The sequence below is a fragment of the Carlito syrichta genome, unplaced genomic scaffold (assembly GCF_000164805.1).
Source record: "Carlito syrichta isolate Samal-C Ts95f unplaced genomic scaffold, Tarsius_syrichta-2.0.1 Scaffold303739, whole genome shotgun sequence".
Taxonomy (NCBI): domain Eukaryota; kingdom Metazoa; phylum Chordata; class Mammalia; order Primates; family Tarsiidae; genus Carlito; species Carlito syrichta.
Window position 1 is genome coordinate 358,794 of NW_007247835.1, and position 11,520 is coordinate 370,313.

At 44.3% G+C, this 11,520-nt stretch overlaps 1 pseudogene across 1 annotated transcript; it reads right to left on the reverse strand.

The window, feature by feature from the left end:
- Window positions 1-6,609: 6,609 nt before the first annotated feature.
- Window positions 6,610-10,605, reverse strand: LOC103261555 (annotated as a pseudogene). Its single transcript, XR_504364.1, has 3 exons — window positions 10,525-10,605; window positions 10,328-10,439; window positions 6,610-7,259 (listed from the first exon to the last, which is right to left on the reverse strand). The product of XR_504364.1 is annotated as a PDZ and LIM domain protein 7 pseudogene (transcript).
- Between the last annotated feature and the right edge of the window lie 915 nt (window positions 10,606-11,520).

Genomic DNA, 11,520 nt, shown 5'->3' on the forward strand with positions numbered 1-11,520 from the left:
TTACTGTGCAACTATGCACAGTAAAAAGATCAGCAATTGCCAAGGGTGGGGGGAGGAAGGGAGGGATGAGAAAAGCACAAAGGAATTTTAGGCCAATGACATTATTCTGTATGATATCATAATGGTGGATACATGTCATCATATACTTGTCAAAACTCACAGTGTGTACAACACCAAGGAGTGAACCCTAATGCAAGCTGTGGACCTTGGATAATAATGATGTGTTGATGTAGGTTCATTAGTTGTAACAGATGGACCACTCTGGTGCAAGGTGTTCATAGTGGGGGTAGTTGTATACCTGTGGGTGCAGGTGGTATATGCAAATTCTCTGTACTTTCCCTTCAATTTTGCTGTGAATGTAAAACAGTCCTAAAAGAAAAAAAAAGCCTTCTTTTTTAAAAAGAAAAAAAACATAGGTTATGTAAGAATAAATTATTTTCTAAACAGTTTTATAGTAAGTGATTATTCATTATATATATACATATATATGCACACACAGTATACATTCACTGTATACACATACACTCAGGGATTATCTTAAAGAAACAGTATTATCTTTTAATATGGTGTGTATTAAAAGCTAAATTTCTTCTAAAACTACTTCTAGGTAACCAAATTCAGTGTTTACTTTTCACTCCTCTGCTACTGGAATCAGGCATTATAAGCATCAAGAACCCCTTGAACCTTACAGTGTTCTCATGCCAGGACAGACTGCAATGCTGTTCAAATGCATCTTCTCATTCTTGAATTCCTCAAAGTTCTCAGACAATGCATACAGTCAGATGTTTTGATGGGCAAATATTAGCATTACCTTTAGAATTCTCAAAATTGCATGATTTGAATACAATCAGGTTCAACCAGGTGCAGTGGTTCATGCCTTAATCCGATTGCCTGAACCCAAGAGTTTGAGACCAGTCTGGGCAATATGGCAAGACCTTCTTTACAAAAAATCAAAAAAATTTGCCAGGCACAGTGGTACATGCCTGTAGTTCCAGCTACTTGGAAATCTGAGGGGGAAGGATCACCTGAGGCCCGCAGAGAGAGGCTGCAATAGTCATGATAGTGCCACAGCAATCTAAAAAACATCAGCAAGGCTGAATCCTGTGCCCAGGGTCACATAACCAGAGAGTGGCAGAGTTCAGATGAAAACTCAGATTCTTTTTTTTGAGACAGAGCAAGACTCTGTCTCCCAAGCTAGAGTACAGTGCACAATAATAGCTCATTGCAGTCTCCAATTCCTGGGCTCAAATGATCCTCTCACTTCAGCCTCCTGAGTAGCTATGACACCACCTACCCCCTGACTAATTTTTTTTAAAAGTCTTTTTTTTTTTAAATAAAAAGGGTCTTGCTATGTTGCCCAGACTGAAAGTCCAGATTCTTAAACATGAGTTTAAGCCAAAAAGAAGGTGCCTTCTTCTGACCCAGCAGAGGAGTGGTTGCTCACGAAGGACACAGGCTACAGAATTTGGGACTGGCAGGGTGCTGTGGCTCACACCTATAATCCCAGCACTTTGGGAGGCCAAGGTGAGAGGATTGCCTGGGCGCATGGGTTTGAGACCAGCCTGGGCAACTTGGCAAGACCTCATCTCTACAATAAATAAAAAAATTAGCCAGATATGGTGGCACGTGCTTGTAGTTCCAGTTACTTGGAAGGCCGAGGCGGAAGGATCACTGGAGCCCAGCAGGTTGAGGCTGTGTTGGCCAGAAGCGTGTCACTGCCCTCCAGCCTGAACAACAGAGTGAGACTCCAACTCAAAAATAAAAAAATAAAATAAAGAATTTGGGACTATGGCAAGACTGAAATCATCCAGAAACTGATGCCCAATTCCACTCCACTGGCATTAAAAATAGTCCAGTACTTAGACTCTCACAAGTAGAATGAACTGTGTACTGGCTACTTACAGAGGCATGGTCTTTGCCTGTGCTATACTTCCTGGGAAGGAGTAAAGGAACTCTAGCTGTGAATCAACATGAATAGGTTCTAACCTGTCTGTACCTCATCCATAAAGTTCTCAAGCCTGGGAAGTAAATAATGTTAGTTCACCGTGTGATTAATCAGTTTGTACAAATATGAACCTGGGGGAAACCCACATTTCTAGAAGTTAAATAAAGAATAAAGCCCAACTAAAATTTTATAGAATACATTTAAATATGAATTTATAGTAATATATAAAATATATAAAAGCAAAATTGACAGAATTCCTGTAAATATGTAAATAATCTTCCTTAAGTATAAGTGCAAGCCAACCATCCAGAGAGTCAACCCTGAGGAACACAAAGCAGAAGATAGTAGACCCTAAATCAAGTTCCCACTGGAGACAGGAACAGTCATCTAGATCAGTATCCTTCAAAGCATAATCCATGACCTGCTGCTGGTTCACAAACTATTTGTTGCCAGTCTGAAATGAGATAATTATAGAAATGAAGAGTAAATGTTTAGAGATGTTTATACCAACTTAACATTTTTATGTAAAGTCCACACACAAGATCAGGGAACTCATCTCACTGATCTTGGTATAGACCAAATAAATGACTGCAGAGATTGTGGATTAAGTGGCCTGTAGCGTGATATGTGCATTAGCCTTGTGCAGTAGGATCCAATATGGGCTTCTAATGAAGTGGAAACTTAAAAATAAATAAATAAAAGGTCTTTCATCACAGACAGCTTGAGGGGCACTGACCCAGAAGACGCGATGTCCCAGGCAACCCTGCTAAGCCTTTTCTCCAACTCGGAGCCGGTTTTTAATCAGTTGCTCACCTCTCCCATGCCTGGATCTCATTCTGCACATGCAGACACTCAGGTGCAGAACCACCTGGGGAGACCCTTATGCAGGACTTACAAGCAGGCTGAGAATTGAGTAGTTCATAGGACAGTGCACGACGGGGGCAGAGGGCCTTCTCTTCTGGATAGTGGGAGGTTGAATCACTTTAATACCTCTGTTCTAAAAGTAACTACAGATGACTTTTAGAGACCAATTCCTATCGAATTTATCTTAATAAAGAGGCTGGGTGTGGTGGCTCATGCCTGTAATCCCAGTCCTTTGGGAGGCTGAGGTGAGAGGATTGCTTGAATCCAGGAGTTCAAGACTGGCCTGGACAACATAGCTAGACCTCATTTCTGTAAAAATAAAAAAATAGCCGGGCATGGTGGCACATGCCTCTAGTCTTAGCTACTTGAGAGAATGAGGTGGAAGGATTGCCTGAGCCCAGGAGGTTGAGGCTGCAGTGAGCCGTGATCATGCCACCGCACTTCAGCCGGGTGACAGAGTGAGACATCGACTCAAAAAAAAAGCAATAATTCTACTGCAACAGTAAAAAAAACCATATCTAAGAGTTTAAGGCAACTTAGCTACCCTAAGTTTATGGGAAATGGCTTTTAATTGAGTGAATTATAAGAACATTTTTATCTTAGCTGCATCAAGGATTAGTTTTTTTTAAAAGTATTCTTGAGAATGAGAGCTATCCAGTTGTAATATATGTGGCTGCTTATTTTTTGCTTTAAAGAATAAAATCTTTTATAAGTATATACGAGCCCTCCTCTTTTTTATAAACACCAACGACCGTCTCAGAAGTCATATCAAACCTCACTCTGATTAAAATGGATGTTTCGCCCTGGATACACAAGGACATAAAAATGAGGACAACGGACACTGAAGGCATAGTGAGGGGCATAAGCTTTGAAAAACTATCCATGGGTACCATGTTCACTATTTGGGTAATGGGAAGTTCGATAGAAGCCCAAACCTCAACATCACACAATAAACCCATGTAACAAACCTGCATATGCACCCCTATTCTTAAAAAAAATCAATGTTTTAATTTTTTAAAAGCACTTCCATCTTTAGACTAGCTTTTTTATCCTCAACCCCACAATTCAATAAATGTCTCTTCATTTTCTGTAGCACAAAAGAAAGGTGGTTCACAGGTGCTCCTAAAACACAATCACTATGTGTCTGATAAATTCTGTGACACTCATTCAACATTTATTACACAATTATGGAGCAGGCACTAAGCAAAGTGCTCGGCATAAGAAGAGGTTTCATGGGTTGCTTTGTGTCTAAATAATGGATGAGTATTATAATTCTCATCAAAACTAAAGGAGAAGTTGGCCGAAATAAAAGACTGCATTTCTTGTTGGAATGCCAAATTGCGACCCATTTTTACAGTTATCACATGTGAGACAGTGATAACTAGAAAAAGACCGTATGATAGACAGGAGTGGTGGTCCACACCTGTAGATCCAGCTATCCAGGAGGCTGAGGTGGAAGGATCCCTTGAGCATAGGAGTTCAAGGCTGTAGTGAGCTATGATTGTGCCTGTGAATAACCACTGCACTCCAGTCTGGGCTACAGAGTGAGACTCTGAAACACACACACACACACACACACATACACACACACACACACACACACACACAAAGCGTCAGATATTTATGCTGTGGGTGTATGAATGACCCCAGAGTAAAAGATAACCTGGCAATAAGACATGTGAAGGTCAAGTCCAAATTTTATCCATTGCTAAAACCCACCAACACCTACTACAGGGCTATACAGAGTAAATACTCTTCAAGTTACTCTTTCTAAAAAATGTATTATCCCAAGCCATTTTATTATCCTCACAGTTTCTGTAGGTACTGCAGGAGTAGCTAGTGTCCCCTGAGACCACAGTGGGAAAGATTTAAGGAAGTCTGGAGGTGACTCACTGGCAGGGACCTGGAATCAACTGAACACCTGCTAACTCACATGTGATCTACAAGTGCCCCTCCGTGAAGTTGCTTGGGCTTTCCTTCAGCATGGCTGTTGGGGTCTAAGAGCAAGTGTCCCAAAGAAAACAAGTGGATGCCTTTACTGATCTGGCTTCAGAAGTCGCACAGTATTACTTCTGCTGTAGTCACAGTCTTGTCCAGTTTCAAGGAAAAGGAGCACAGACTTCCACCTCTCAGTGGGAAGTGTGTCAAAGTCACATTATAAGAACAGTATGTTAGAGATAATGTTGCAACCTTCTTTGGGAAATAAAAATCTGCCACATGTATGGAATAAATAATCAGTGAGTGACTAAACAATATTATAGACGGTGCTTCTCTCAAATATTTCAGATTCTCCTTTGAGAAAACGGTGATTACACTTTTGCGCCCCCTTGAGGCTAATCAAGGCCTAGAGACTTGCATTGGTCCATGAAACATGGATGGAAGCAACTAATGTGAACTCACTGCAAGACGCATTTACAGTTATTCACAAACTCACAAATGCACATGTGCAAATTCATCTACCTGCCAATGTATATTTGTTACCCCCAAATCAATACTCACAGCACTTTCTAGTCATTCACAGACATGTGCATACACAGAGCAGTGAAAATTTTACATAGCCCAGAGCATGCATTTCCAACTGAGGTCAGATAAGGCAAAGCTCTGTCTTCTTGTGTTAGCTCTCATACTGAAAACAATGTCCATTTCACAGTCCATTCAGTGCCAATTTTCTTTTGCATTGTTCTGCTTTTACTTGTTTTGTAAAATAACCCTCAGGTATAGTGCTGAAGTGCTGTCTAGTGTCCCTAAGTGCAAGAAGAATGTGATGTGCCTTACAGAGAAGATAATTTGTGTTAGATAAACTATGTTCAGGCATGAGTTATAATGTTGTTGGTCATGAGCTCAATGTTACTGAATCAACAATACATATTAAATATCTTTTTTTTTTTTTTTGAGTTGGAGTCTCACTGTGTCGCCCAGACTGGAGTGCAGTGGCCGCTCCCAGCCACCACAGCCTCGACCTGCTGGGCTCCAGCAATCCTTCTGCCTCAGTCTTCCAAGTAGCCGGAATTACAGGCATGTGCTACCATGCCCGACTGATTTTTTGATTTATTGTAGAGATGAGGTCTCGCCTGCCCAGGCGGGTCTCGAACCCGCGGGCTCAGGCAATCCACTCACCTCAGCCTCCCAAAGGCGCGGGATTACAGGCTGAGCCACCAAGCCCAGCTCATATTAAATATCTTTATATAGAAATACACATAAAACAAAAGTTATGTATTGAGTAGCTGCTGAAATATTGTGACCCGAGGCTCATAGGAACCTAACTCTTTATTTCCCCTAGGAGCAATGGTTCAGTATTTGCTAATTCAGTGTTCATGGTTACTTTAAGGAACGTAACTACCACAAACAATGAGAATTGGCTGAAATTACTTACTGCTGCAAGGCTCTCAGCATTCTCTCTTGCTTGGGTGATCATGGAGGCACCTATTGATATAAAGGTACCAAGTGGACCATCTTATGGAGAAGGGCTGTCCTGAGGCCTCAGTTAGACACAGTGAGGACTTTACATGAGTAAGGAAACAACTGCTGGTTTTTTTTAAAGCAGGGCCTAGGGCATTTATTTCCATGCCCAGGGTGGCACAGACCTGGCAGGCAGCACCACAGGACAGAGAGGAAAGGTAGTGTCAGATGAAGCCAGGCGCTGTGCCAAGCGGCTGCCAGGACCAGGCCAACAGGAGGCTCGGCAGGGGCAGGAAAGAAGTGGGTGAGGTAGGCAGAAGCTATAGGCACTGAGGGGGGTCCCTGGGCAGGAGAAACAGGAAGAGGGATGCAGAGAGGGCAGCTGGCTGGAGCGGGCCGGGCTACGACTGCACGTTGAGCACGTGGGCAGAGCACTGGCAGTGCTAGTCCCAGAGGCAGGTGTAGCTTGGGCTCTGTAGCTCCAAGACATACTTTTCCCAGGACTTTTTCAAGTGCTCCTCATCCGGGTCTTGCATGAACTCGGTGCCCGTGAGGTTAACAAGGGTGCAGAAGGAACACGACAGGCCTGTCCCGGGCCACAGTCGCCAGTCCTGGGTGTTCTCTATCAGCTGCTGCTTGCTGGTGTCTGGGACCAGCGGCAGGAGCCGCTGTCCATTCTGCTGCGGGGCGTTGTCGGCGGATGGGGGAGCCCAGAAGGGCCAGGCCATCTTGTTGAGGGAGGCGCTCGGTGCAAAGATGTACCCCGCGGGCTCCGCTGCAGGGGCCAGAGCTTTCTGCAGTTTGCTCTGAGCCGGCTGGGCCCTGCAAAGACCCAGGCTGAGGCGCTCCCCACAAGCCCGGATCTTGTTCTGGGCTCCGATGTGATTGGGATGCCCCGCTGTTCTCGCTGTCGATGATCAGCACCCAGTCGCCCAAGGCCACTCCAGCCTAAGCTGCTTTGCCTCCAGGAGTGAGCGGTGAAACGAGAGGGGCACGTTAAAGTCCTTGCCCCCTTGCTGCCGGAAGCCCCAAGGCGCTGGCCCCTCCCGCCCTACCCAGGGGGGGATAAAGAAATATGGAAAATAAGACTTATCTCAAAATTTGTTGTAAATCCTAAATAAAATACCTGCCTCGTAGTGTCACATAAACATTGATTAAATATAAATTAAGAAAAAGAACCAATTGACTGTAATGCATCAAAAGAAAACTAATGACCAATTTGAACTATGGGTATAAAACTTGAACCTTCTGAACTTTATTAAACTTCCCCTAACTGAAATCCTATTATTTTGCAGTAAATCATTTTCGTTCCTTCCTTTGTTCTTTTATATGACTAGTTACCACCTTATAAATATGGATAATTCAGCCTAGTCACCTGTTGTTATCTTCATTAATTGAATATTCCAAATCCTAAAAAAATTAATGCCTCCAAATTTAGTCTCAGATTTTCTACAAATAAAACGCTTCCCTTCAGAAAAGGCATTGATTTCTAGAAAAGATACTCTGCAGATCAAAAGAACAACAGATTTTTAAAGCAACAATGTAAATTACTTTCTTTCTTTAAAAAAACAAAAAAAGCCCTGCAATAAAGTTATATTCTTAAATTTGCAAAGGCACCTAAGCAAAATAAACAGGCTATTTAAAAAAAAACAAGTCAGCTGGGCTCAGTGGCTCAGCCTGTAATCCCGCACTTTGGGAGGCTGAGGTGAGTGGATTGCCTGAGCCCGCGGGTTCGAGACCCGCCTGGGCAGGCGAGACCTCATCTCTACAATAAATCAAAAAATCAGCCGGGCATGGTAGCGCATGCCTGTAATTCCAGCTACTCGGAAGGCTGAGGCGGAAGGATCGCCGGAGCCCAGCAGGTCGAGGCTGTGGTGGCTGGGAGCGGCCACTGCACTCCAGTCTGGGCGACAGAGTGAGACTCCAACTCAAAAAAAAAAAAGTCAAGATTCATTATTTAGCCTTTGCTAAATAATTCAAACTTAGCTCTGCATAATAATAGATTTGTTATAACCACTAGAAAGAGCCACGTGTTGTCAGGCTACTACACAGTTGCTTGGGCAGGGAAGGCAAGGAAGAGAAAGGATATCAGTTGCTTTCAAAGCACTAGGCCCGTACAATGTTATATTTTCCAGGAATAAAAAGGAATGAAATACTGGTACATGCTACCGCATGGATGAATCTTAAAAACATTACACCAAGACCAGGCATGGTGGCTCAAGTCTGTAATTCCCGTACTTTGGGAGGCTGAGGCAAGAGAATTGCCTGAGTCCACAGGTTTGAGACCAGCCTGGGCAACTTGGTGAGACCTCATCTCTACAATAAATCAAAAAATTAGCCGGGCATAGTGGTATGCACCTGTAATTCCTGCTACTTAAAAGGCTGAGACGCAAGGATCACCTGAGCCCAGTAGGTCGAGGCTATAGTAGCTGTGAGCATGCCACTGCACTCGAGCCTAGGTGACAGAGTGAGACTCCAACTCAAAAAAACAAAACAAACAAATAAAAAATTACACTAAATGAAAGAAGCAAGTCACAAAAGATTACATAGCATATGATTTCACTTATATGAAATGTCCAGAATCCACAGAGACAGAAAGTAGATTAGTGACTGCTAGGGGTTGGAGTGGGGAGATGAAGAGTAACTACTAAGCTGTACAGAGCTTCTATTTGTACTGATGGAATGTTCTAGAATTGGAATGGTGCTGTTTGTACAGCAAGTCTGTTTTCTGTTGCTCACAACAGAATACCTGAAACCAGGTAATTTATAAAGAAAAGGAATTTATTGCTCACAGTTATGGAGGCTGAAAAATACAAGGTCAAGGGGCCACATCTGGTGAGGGCCTTCTTGATAGTAGGGACTCTCTGAAGAGTCCTGAGATGACACAGGGCATCGCATGGTGAGGGGGCTAAGCGTGCTAGCTCAGGTCTCTCTTCCCCTGCTTATAAAGCCACGTGTCTCACTCCTGTGATAACCCACCAATCCATCAATTCACTAATCCATGAATGAGTTAATTCATTCATGAGGGCAGAGTCCTCCCCCATCCTATCACTTCTTAAAGACTACACCTCTCAACACTTCACATTGGGGATTAAGTCTGAACATGAGTTTTAGAAGAGACAAACAGCATACTCCTTCCCACTAGGATGATTATCACCAAAAGGCCAGATAACAACAAGTGTTGGTGAGGAAGTGAAGAAATAGAATGCTCATACCCTGCTAGTGAGAGTGTAAAAATGGTGGGGAAAAAACAGTCTGGCAGTTCCTCAAAAGGTTAAACAGAGTTACCAATTGACCCAGCACTTCCACTTCTGGGTATTCACTCAAGAGAAATGAAAACATACATCCAGGTCATTGTCTTGACTCTGGTGTGGCCATGTGCTCTTTGAGCTATGGCTGTCACCAGGCTTCTTGGCTTTGGCCCCGCCCCCACCTTGGGGAGATAAATCTCTCTCCCTTCTCCTTCTCTAATTTACTTTAAATAAACTTTCTTTCTTAACCTTTTTTGTATTGCAATTCTTTGCATTACTTGGATCTCTGGGTTACTGGTGCTGCACCTTCCCTCATCCCTATAGCACACCGCCTTACCCTCTCTGGACCTTAACATTTTTGGAGGTCCCACTGAGATTTTATCTCTCTCTCTCTCTCTCTCTCATTTCCTAACTGGTGACCCTCGGTGGACTGTGTTGGAACCTGGTGGCAACTGAAAGCTCTGGCTGAGTCTACACTTCAGTGTGCTGGAAGGCCCCAAGGAAAGACATCAGACCGCTATGGCCCGACAGGGTAAGGGACTAAGGTTAACTCTTTACTTCCTTCTAGCCAAGATTTCTGAGTTTTCCCGCAGACCGAGCTGGATCTCAGAGGACAACTGACGGTCTCTGCCTAGGGCTACTCCCTAGGGAGGCAAGATGTCCCCGAAGGAAAGTTCGGACCGCCAATGCCTGCACGGGTGAGAGACAAAGTGCTTGGTTTCTTTGCTCTTTTCTTCTCTGGCTGGCGAAGTAACTCCATGCAGGACCTTGAGATGCCAATAGCTGTATGGTATGCCTTCCTGAGTCTCCGGGAAGTCATTCCTCATTTATCATCCACACACCCACATATTTAGATGCGTGCTCTTACCCCCTCCCCCGGCTTTGGTTTGGGTGACTTTCTGGGTCTCTCGGGCTTTTCCGGGTCTTGTCTTGGAAGATACCTCATAGCGCTCCAATTGCTGAAAGTCCTGGTACCAGGCCTTCCAAGACACGGTGGAGCATAGCGACCCATGAGCTCCAGTGGGCACGGGGACAGGAGGACGCGCTCTCTCCCTGGTGACTCACATCCTTTGTACTGATTCCTTCGAACCTGTTGGGGACGCCCGTCAGAGGATCTGGATGGGTAAGGCCCAGAAACAAATCCATGAAACCAAGAGCCCATCCCAGCTGGATCCCTGTTTCCTTTTATTACTACTTTGCAGGCCCAGCACCGACTCCAGTCCACCTTGCCCCAGCTGACCCTTTCATCTGGTGACCAAGTACAGGGAAATTCCACAATATGAGCTGAAGGAATGACGGGCCAGAAGGTGGCTCCTTAACTTCTAAGACACTCCTGCAGCTTGATTTATACTTCACAAGAAATGAACTCCCATATATTTAAGCCTTTTATGCGTTAGCTCGCCACCCAGATATTTGTTCCTCTTACCATATTTCTGTGTTGGCTCCCCAGACCTCATTGCCCATAGAGGATACTGATTCTGCTGACCGAGCCATCCCTCCCTCAAAAGATTTTTCACCTCCTTCATACTCTCCTATTTCTTTTACAACTCCGATTCCTGCTTTCCCTCTAACAACTCAAATGCTGACCCAGCTGGTTTAACTACTCCTGTCTCTTGTGATCTGCTTTTGCTACTCCACTCCATCAGTTTCCCTTCCTTTTCTTCCTTCTTACCCTCCACCTTTACCTGCAGGGGAGGGAGCTGGCATCTACGGCCGTGACACCTAGCCCTGGCCCCCAGTCTCTCTTCTCTTTTACCTGCAGAGGAAGGGCCAGTGCCAAAGGCCACAGCACCTGACCCCAGCCTCCAGCTTTCTTGTCCTCCCTCCCGCCCACTGCTTAATAACCCCCTGGTGGCAGCCCTACTAGCTGTTGCAAGTCACCACTCCCACATGTACTTGAGAAACCCATTCAGCTTTCCACATGGCTTAACAGGTCTCTTCTGGGGGGAGGAGGGGTGGCCAGAACAAAAGATATTAAAGTTCTTGTTTGTTGTTTTCTTATGATAAATCTCTCTCAAGTTAAATTTAAACTGGAACTATATTAACCTTCCCTCCCAGATG